The 10,365-nt window shown below is 36.7% G+C and overlaps 1 protein-coding gene and 1 long non-coding RNA gene across 2 annotated transcripts in view; one reads left to right on the forward strand and one right to left on the reverse strand.

The window, feature by feature from the left end:
• The window catches only part of LOC110262395 (putative disease resistance protein At3g14460), a 98,992-nt gene that overhangs the window by 64,375 nt on the left and 24,252 nt on the right, over window positions 1-10,365 (forward strand). The window lies entirely within an intron of this gene.
• Window positions 1-10,365, reverse strand: part of LOC110268621 — a 41,201-nt gene that overhangs the window by 29,298 nt on the left and 1,538 nt on the right. The window contains exon 2 of the long non-coding RNA XR_002356869.1: window positions 6,945-6,952. This is a non-coding gene — a long non-coding RNA (uncharacterized LOC110268621). The remainder of the gene's footprint in view (window positions 1-6,944; window positions 6,953-10,365) is intronic.

Here is a 10,365-nt window from a genome sequence, read left to right on the forward strand (position 1 = left end):
ACCTCCATCCACTTCTCTTGTGAAGGGGAATGTGTTCGGCAGGGATGCTGACCAACAGGCACTAATCAAGATGCTCAATGACAACAATCATCATAACTTGTCCGTCATCTCTATTGTTGGTATGGGCGGTGTTGGTAAAACAACTTTAGCACAATGGCTCTACAACAACAAGGATTTGATGGACGGGGTTGATATGAAAGCATGGATTTTTGTTTCTGAAAATTTTGATGTTGTTGAGACTACAAAGAATGTTATAAAGGGGATCTCTCCGGGTGTTTGTAGTCTTGACAGCTTTGATTTACTTCAACAAGATTTGAAGAAAAAACTGTCAGAAAAGAAGTTCTTCATTGTTTTGGATGATGTTTGGAGTGAAGATGCTGACAAGTGGAATAGTTTTATCGTCCCTTTTCAACATGGGAGAAAGGGAAGCACTATTCTTCTAACTACCCGCAAGGAAAATGTTGGTCCGACTGTCCAAAATTATAGCTCTTACTCTCTCAAGGGACTGTCAAATGATTATTGTTGGTCTATTTTTGCATACAATGCATCTTTTCCTGAATCAAATGGGAGCTCAGAACTGGAAGGAATAGGTAGAAAGATTGTTGAAAGGTGTGATGGCTTGCCGTTTGCTGCAGAAACACTTGGACGCTTGTTGCGCTCAGAGCGTCTTGCTGAAGAATGGAATCAAATACTATCGAGTGACATTTGGGAATTTCCTATGACAGACAGTAAGATCGTTCCTGCGTTGTTAATAAGTTACTATCATCTGCCTGCTCATTTAAAAGGTTGCTTTGTTTATTGTTCGTTGTATCCCAAAGATTATAAACTTGATAAAGATGAATTAATCTTACTGTGGATGGCTGAAGATCTTTTACAACCACCAAGGAGGGGACAGACTCTAGAAGAATTTGGTTGCGAGTGTTTTGATGGCTTGGTTTCAAGACTATTCTTCAAGCAGGTCGAGAACGATGACGAGAAGTATTTTGTGATGCATGATCTCAAGCATGACTTGGCAACTTTTCTTGCTGGAGATCTTTGTTGTAAATTTGGTGAAAAAGAAGAGATGAGTATTCTAACTCGGCATTTGTCATACAATCATTCAATCCCTGAGGTAACATGCTCCTCTAGTAAAATAAAATCTTTGAGGACATTATTGTATATCAATGATGGATCCTATGTCGAGAAAGCACCCGCAACATTACCATGTGACATATTGTCAAAGAATAAATACTTGAGAGTTTTATCCTTTGGTAGAATTGATATATGTCCTGATTCAATAGATAAATTGATCCAACTGCGCTATTTGGATCTTTCTTGGAGCGATATTGAGGTATTGCCCGAGTCATTGTGCAAGTTGTGTTATTTACAAACGTTAAAGCTAAAAAATTGTTTTTCCCTAACTATGCTGCCTAATGGCATGTGTAAGCTTGTGAATTTGCGGCATCTTGATATCAGGGGTACTCCCCTGAAAGAAATGCCCAAAGGAATGAGCAAATTAAAACAGTTGCACATTTTAAGCAAGTTTGTAGTGGGAAAGAAAGAAGACAATGGAATCCAAGAGCTAGGAGGGCTTTTAAATCTTCATGGATCACTTGAGATTGAGAGATTGGAGAATGTGGTTGATGCCAATGAAGCAAGGAGTGCAAGGATAATAGATAAGAAGCACATTGACGAGTTATTGTTGAAATGGTCTCTGTCTTCAGGTGATGATATGGTTTCAAACACTCATACTGATGAACAAGATATACTTGGAGGCTTGCAACCACACACTGGCTTGAAAGAGTTAACTGTTGAAGGATTCAAAGGTGAAATATTTCCAGACTGGATTGGGCATTCCTTGTACCAAAACATGACAAGTGTATCTCTAGAATGTTGCTGGAATTGCTGCGTGCTGCCTTCACTTGGACAGCTGCCATCTCTCAAGTCCCTGAGCATCAAAAGTTTTGATGAGCTGAAGAGCATTGGCAAGGAGTTTTACAAGAATGAAGGCCATCAACATTCGTCGCCTATTGCACCGTTTCCCTCATTGGAGACATTGGAATTTGATGACATGTCATGTTGGGAGGAGTGGCACTTACCTGACTCAGAAGCCTTTCCTCAGCTTAAGAGCCTTCAAATAAGAGAGTGTCCAATGTTAAAGGGAGATATGCTTAGTCAGGTATTAGTGAGAATCATTTCTTCCTCATCGGATGTTTCCAGAGTGCACAAACTGAAAATAAAAGAAGATGCTGAAAGATGGGATAAAAAGATGAGACTTGATGGGGATAGGTTATCAATTAGTGGATTTGAATGTGTGGTGGAGTGTGCATTTAAGGCAAGGATCATCCACCATCTAACTTGCCTCCAAGAAATACAAATCTCATACTGTTCATCTGTTGTATCCTTGGGGGGCAATTGTTTACCCAAATCTTTGCAAAAGCTCAAAATCTTTAATTGCCGCCAAATTGAATTACTCCAGCAACAACACAAGTATGATTTGGTACATCTACAAATATATCAAAGCTGTGCTTCACTGACTTCATTGTCGTTGGATGCCTTCCCCAATCTCGAGAATCTGGAGATAGAATGGTGTTCAAATCTGGAATCAGTTTCAATGTCAGAGCCGCCACAGGCTGCTCTTCAACATCTCACCATCTCTAACTGCCCCCAGTTTGTGTCATTTCCGGAAGAAGGACTGGCTACACCCAACTTGACTCATCTCAATGTTAGCAGGTGCTGGAAGTTGGAGGCATTGCCATGTGGCATGAATACTCTTCTCCCAAATTTAGAGTCTCTCGACATAGCAGGTTGCACAAACATTTGCAGGTGGCCAGAGGGTGGTTTGCCGGCTAACCTGAAAGAGCTTAGGATAGGAGAATGCAAGGAACAACTGAGAGGTCTATCATGGATGGGCAACTTGGACAACCTCACTCATCTCACCATCTCAGGTCATGGCAGTGAGAGCATAATAGAGTCATACCCAGAGGTGGGTTGGCTGCATCGCCTTCCCTCCCTTACCACTCTACATATCCAAGACTTTCATAATCTGGAGACATTGGAGTGCAACGAGCTTCTCCGCCTCACCTCCCTCCAACAACTACACATTTCATACTGTCCAAAGCTGAAGAATATGGAAGGAGAAAAGCTGCCTTCCTCCCTCCAACAATTACACATTTCATGGTGTGAGAAGCTGGAGAATATTGCAGGAGAAAAGCTGCCTCCCTCTCTCTTACTACTTCAACTTGATTTCTGTGGTTTGCTGGGCAAACACTGCAAGAACAAGCATCAACAAATTTGGTCCAAAATTTCCCACATCCCCACCATTCAAGTCAATGGCATACAAATTCTCTGAGTAGATCTTTCTGAACAGGTAATTCTCTAACCTTCATGTTTGTCATGGTATCACAATGAAATTCACACATGCATAAACTTCCTTTTCCTTCCAAGTCAACTTTTTTCTCTTTCCTTAAACAACATTAACCACTTGAACTCATATGCCAACTGGAAAATTTGCATCCTTTTCTTTCATTTATCGGAAAGCTCTCAGTTTGCAGTTGTAGTTAAACAAATATCCTTTCTTACTCTGGGAAACCGTCATTGTTATCTGTAATACTTGTTAACTCTCATATTTTGGGTGTTTATTTTTAAATAAATGGATGTATCAAATTTAATATTTTTACAATCTTCTGCAGGTAGCTTGTGCACATATCGAGATGTAATCCTATACATTGGCTACACATCTTCCTTTAATTCTGTGTTCATTTGAGGTAGTAATTAAGCTGGATTCATGTATTAGGAAACAGAAACTCTGTTTTCTGATTTTGGCTTCAAGTTATTGAAAAGCAAAGACATGATGGAGAAAGTTGGTGGCACTCATTATTGAAAAGCTTTCGTTGTTGTTGGTATATTTTTCTATTCCTTTCTATAATTTTCTTTCTCTTTTGCTTTTTGCACAGAGAAAAAATAAATCATAACTTTATTTGTGGAAAGAAAATAGTTACAAAATTGTGTTTCTGTCTTTGTCAATTCTTTATGATCATAGAGTTAGCTGTTGTTGCAAGATTCATGTAGGACAGTGAAAGGAATCAGGATGCATAAGGTGTATAAGTTTTTTGCTCATAGATTGAATTTTACATAAAATAAATAGTAGTAGATGCCTATAATAAGCTATTTCTAATACTAAGAAAAGGTTCTGTAATAATAACTATTTCTTCCTTTTTGGATTTGGACACGTTATCAAACAGATTTCCCAAGGCGACGAAGGTATGTAGCTAATGCAGTCAAGATGCAAAGAATATGCTTTCCATATTTGAAGATGATAATCATGTACCTGAAGTAGTCGAAGAAGTTGTAGTGATGCCATCAGCAACAATTTCGTTCCTATCAACTTCACTCAATGGTGTGTGCAGTTTGTACCCAATGGGTCTCATTTCCTTTCACTGGGGACTCTAAATTCAAACCAGTGATCCAATATTGTGTTCATGAGGTTTTCACATAATTGTGTGTGTGGTTTTTGTGATGACAAAGACTTTAAGTCTTGAAATATTTTTTAATTTGTGTTTCAGGAAGTACATATTGAGGTTTGGTAACCATATCTAAATCATCATCATTCAATCCAAAGTTCATCAGAAGAGGTGCTCTGTAATTTTTAACTTCAGGTTGGTATATTTACTCCTTTCCTCTGTACAATTTACTTTTCCTATTTTTGTTGGAGTAAGGAAAAAAGATGATAATAGCTTGGTTTGAGAAGGAATTACATGTAGTTCAGGGAAAGGTGGTATTTCTACCTTTCTTATTTTTAATGTATATGATAAACTAAATGTACTAAATATCAACTTAATTTGAGTTCTTTAACTGCTGCCAAAGGGGTTACAATTCCAAAACCGCAAATCAGTGGTGGAGCTTGTAAATTTAAACAAAAAGATGTAGCATTTCTAATGCATTCAAGTTTATTACATGAATTTATAAAGACATCTGTAATGTCATTATTCATTAATAAAATCTGTTATCAAAGACAATCTTGATAAACTTTCTCCTCGTTGAAGAAAATATTAGGTCGGGGATTTGAGTGTTTGATGGCTTGTGGATTCTGCTGGGAGTGTCAAGCTTACTACCTCCTCTTTTGAAAATTATGTGAATTCTTAAACTACACGTCTAGTCTAATAATTGATTTTTTTTGTTCAAACATTTTATGAAGATGATCATACTTTTACTAAATTGATAATGTAAGTTTTACAATTTTGTGATCATACTCGAATAATATGCACTTCAGTATGGATTAATTTGATGTAATGAACCTCAATTTTCATTACCATATTGTTACTAGAATGATAATTCTTTTTCTTCTTTTTGGGTTGATTATGCAGTCTCTATGAATCTACAGTTGGGGAGTGGTTCAATGGTGGTTTGGGCTGAAATTTTGACAGCAAGTTCTGGATGTACTTTTTCGTTCCAAATGGTTGGAGGATTAAGATAAGATTTGGAGGGTGAGATATGGCTTGTGTGCGCAAAGTAACTCTGGTTTTGTAATTTTTTCATGTTTTTGGTTACATTTATATGCGGTGGTGCTTGATTGTTTTGACTTAATGTAAGCATTTGATTTGTTTACTTATTTGAGATTTTCTTGTATCCTTACTTAATTATAGTGGTACTTCTTTTTTGGTCCGAATGACCCGTGGTTTTTACCTCTTATGTTAAGAGGATTTTCCACGTTAAAATTTTGGTCTCTTGTTTTTATTTTTATTTTTTTTATTTCTGTTATTCGATCGCTGTCACTGTTTTGTATATTGTTATCCCAGTTATTCTCTCAAGCAGCTATTCCAATTGATGAGGCATTTGCCAAATCAATGTGTTCTGCTTTCGAGTTCCTCTTCTTTCGAGATCTCAACCTTCACCCAGCCTGATGATTCCTCAGAAGATTGAACCTCTTCCTGCTCTTCCATCTGCTGTTTGGGCTCCGGTTGAGTGTCTTTTGCAGCAACACTACATTCCTCTTCTACAGCAGGTGGAACTCTTTCAGCTGCAACATGCTTCACAAGTTCGGACTCTATTGTTCCTTCTTCATCAAGAAACCCCACCGGAAGCTCCATCATACGTTCCATATCTTTATCATGCTTCACAGATTTAGACTCTATTGTTTCTTCTTCATCAGGCAATCCAATTGGAAGCTCTATAATAGGTTCTACTTCCTCCTCTTCATGATCTGGTTCATGCTTTAAAATTTCTGTTCCACCATCCATGATGAATTCAGATGCTGCAATATCCTCATCAAGTGGTGCTTCATTTGGTGCCACATTAGGTTCTGCTGCCACGTTCAATGCCGGATTAAGTGGTGACTGAAACAAAAGAATAACAAAACAAATACATACTTCATGCAACATTTTATTACCAAATCAAGGTGTATTGAAAAGAAATTGCTGATTTGATATTAAGTAAACAGCATCAATAACACATATCTGAATAATTTCCAGCTTCAGCAAGAGCCTCATTATATTCTCTCCAAGTGCAATCCTCTGCTTCTCATCATTTTGTAGATCAGAAGAGTGCTCAAACGCTTGAATAGAAGCTTTGACATTAGTCAACTCCTTACTGACTTCGGCTATCTCCTTCAGTTTCTCCAATGGCTCTGATCTCCTCACTTGGAAACTGTGATACACAGCTTGAATTCAAATGGCAGCATCAACATCTGATAAAGCCTTTCTCTCCTATCCGCCTTCGTCAGTTGGCTTACTAGCCTCTTCCATCATCTTCTCTGCTCCATTTTGTGCCTTCTTTTCTTCAGTATCTCCAACTGAACAATTCTCATCTGCACCCTTGTCTCCATCGGTCTTATTGTCAATCACCTGAATCGTTTCCTCTTTTGGTTGAACTTCCTTGCTGACATCTGCTACATTCGGAAGGCTTGAATTCGGCTGCGCTGCGCTACAATGCAGAGAATGAGAGACACTATATATAGCAAAGGTCACCTAACAGCCTAACGGCTAGTTATCAAATATAATAGCATAACAGCAACTATCCTATTGCTAACTACCATTTTCATTCTCTTCACTAATAAAGACATCACTGAATTCTTTGCTGCCGGTTCAAGAGTAAGACAGGCTGCTTCTGCCATGAATCTGTGATATAATATTGATCCCATTCTCATAAGTTTAGCATGTATGTATGCATGTCAGCTAGTTAGTTAGTTAGCGGAAAGATATCTTGCTTGTAATTCAATTTCAAACATATCCAATGTACCATCCATCCTAAGGTGTAATGCAAGTTTATGAGTACATCGGAAGTGCATTATTAGTTTATTGTTGTGTTCATTTAGAAGAGATGACAGCCAAATGACTTAGAGAAGCAATGATGTTGGTGGTTGCTGGAAGCTGGCATGGAATACAAATGCCTCAGCAGGTAGTGTATATATATGTTCATGTTGTTTCAATTCTCTTTGAACACCAAATGACCATGAAGTTCTAAACATTAAACATCTGTGTAGTTTGCAGGGATAAACTGGGTTCTATATTACACTCCTCAAATTCTTCAAGAGGCGGGTGTTGAAACACTTCTTAAAGATATTGGCATTAGCTCCAAATCTACATCATTCCTAATCAGTGCTGTCACAACCTTGTTGATTCCTCCTGGTAGAGCTTTAAGCATGAGGCTCATAGATATCTCAGTAAGAAGGTACCTTTTTTTTTTTGTTTGGCAGTTTAATACCTGTTTAGTTGTGTATTTCTGTTATCATTTTGAAGACACTCTGGAGATCTCAAAATTTAACCCTTCAAATTGGCCACCGAGTTGGCTAAATACTTGCTTCATGAAATGAAAGGTTCAAATTATGTTTTAGGATAGTTTGAAAAAAGTACACTTTTTAAGCATCTTTCTATTTGCTTCTATTTGTTGTCTACTTGTCAAAAACAGATTCCTTAATATGCAGGCAACTACTACTCGCCGCGATTCCTTTGTTGATAGTCTCGCTTATGCATTTGTTTCTGCTGCTTTAAGATGGTCTATGGACCAATTCCAAACTTACTCTGCTCTGAGATTTTTCCAACAAGGGTGTGCGGCCTTTGCATAGCTATATGCGCTCTAGTGTTATGGATTGGAAGCATAATTGTCACATACACACTGCCTGTGATGCTCAGCTCAATCGAACTTGCCAGTTTCTTTAGCATATATGCTGTTGCTTGTTCCAACTCCTGGATATTTGTGTTCCTGAAGGTTCCAGAAACAAAGGGCATGCTTCTGCCAAGAATCTGTGACAAAATATTGATCTCATTCTCATGAGTTTAGCGTGTATGCATGCATGTCAGTTAGTTAGTTAGAGAAAGATATCTTGGTTGTAGTTCAATTTCAAAAGTATATGTACCATCCTTCTTAAGGTGGAATGCAAGTTTATGATTACTAGATTAGCTTGATTTATATGCACCTCATCACAAAATGATGTCTCAGTCTTTTTCACTAATTATAGAAACCAATAATGCAGCATTTACTAACATACGTTTAAAATTAAATAATAAAAAATATAATTGTAAAATTTTGATAGGAATAATGAAAGAAAAAAATGAAAAAAAATAAATTGTATCTCTTGTTAGTATTTCTGAACACGATGTTTGTATTCATATCTATCTCATCTGTCAAACAGATAAATTTTGTCTTTGGTGTATCCAACATTTGAGATTTTTTTTAGATGTATTGAACAAATGGATGATTCAAATTTATTGTTTCTACTATCTTCTGTAGGTAGCTTGTGTACATGTTGAGATGTAATCCTATACATTGACTATATTTCTTCATTTAGTTCTAAGTTCATTTGAGGTGGTAATTAAGCTGAATTGATGTGTTGGGAACCAGAAACTGTGTTTCTCATTTTGGCTTCATGATTGAAAAGCAAAGATGATGGAGAAAGTTGAAGTGGCACTTATCATTGAAAAGCTTTTGTTGTTGGTATATTTCTCCGTTTCTCTCTATAATTTTATTTTTGCTATTTTTCATAGAGAAAAAATAAATGATAGCTTGATTTGTGGAAAGAAAAGAGTTATAAAATGGTCTTTCTGTCTTGCCAATTCTGTCTGAGCCAGCTGTTATGTTGCAAGATTCATGTCGGAGAGTAAAAGGAAGCAGCATGCATGAGATGTATAAGCTTTCAAAATAGAAGGATCAAAATTAAACCAATGATCCAACATTGTGTTCATGAGGTTTTCACATATCTGCATTACTAAAAATGGTATAAAAAATAAACAAGAAAAGAGAGAATCTAGAACAATAAGCGTGTGTGGCTTTTTGATGACAAACACTTCTTGTAATGTTTTTTAATTTGTGTTTCAGGGGATACATTGAGGATTAAGCAGCAATTGCCATGAGAGCATTGCAGTTCTGGACAGAATCTTGAATTGCAGTTTCAGTAAAGAAAAAGCAACAGAAAGGCAGAGTCATTTATGACTTCTACCTTTTTTTCATATATATAAGATAAAAAGATAACTGATGTCATTATGAAAGTTAGATATCCTTTTATCTTATCATCCAGAAACTCTATACTTAACTGAATTTGCAATGTATTAAAGATATGCCTTTGATTTGATGTATCTTTCAGTGACAAGCAATAAGTGTGAGCTGAATGATTGGAAGGAGCAAATCTTCATCTCAAATTAAAGAACTGCTGTGTGATGCAATGTAGATTTGAGCAAAGCTTTAGACTGCCTTTACCATGTGTGTTGTTCAATTGGCAAATCTGGGGTGAGAATATTGATATGATTTTTTTTCTCCCCTGAAATGATCACTACAAGGGATATATTATTGAAAAGTAAGCATAATGGATTATGTTAACCTTATTCATGTATTAGAGCATCAATTTAAACACCGAAGTTCTCAATGATTGGACTGCACTTGTATTTAAAAACTTTGTCAAGTGGCTAGTAATGTAGTGTTGAAAATGTGACATTTGTTTATCACCATCTGCATCTACATTGCCACAAGCTCATTCTAGTACAAGTTTGAGCCTACCACTATAGCAAAATCATTTTCATAAGTAATCTGCAACAGACCTGCAATTATCAAGCATCATGACCTTAACCAGTTCTAATCTGACTGCTCAAAGAATTGCATCAACTGTGCAATCATTTAGCTTCGTTGTTGCTTGGAAAATTAAATTGTCTCATGTAATTTAAAATAGAGTAAATAGGCATTTTGATTGTCAGAAAAATCAGATTTTGACAAAATAGTCTCAATAGATAGTAATGACAAGATGACTCCAAAAATATGTTCTATTTGACAAAATGATTCAAGTGCTAATTCGTCGACCAAGTTGCCTACGTGACATACTGACGTATTAGCTGCTGACATGGAATACCATTTCTCTAGTAAAAAAAGAAAAAATATTATTTGTACATGTGAACATGTATT

Source organism: Arachis ipaensis, chromosome B02 (assembly GCF_000816755.2).
Source record: "Arachis ipaensis cultivar K30076 chromosome B02, Araip1.1, whole genome shotgun sequence".
NCBI lineage: Eukaryota > Viridiplantae > Streptophyta > Magnoliopsida > Fabales > Fabaceae > Arachis > Arachis ipaensis.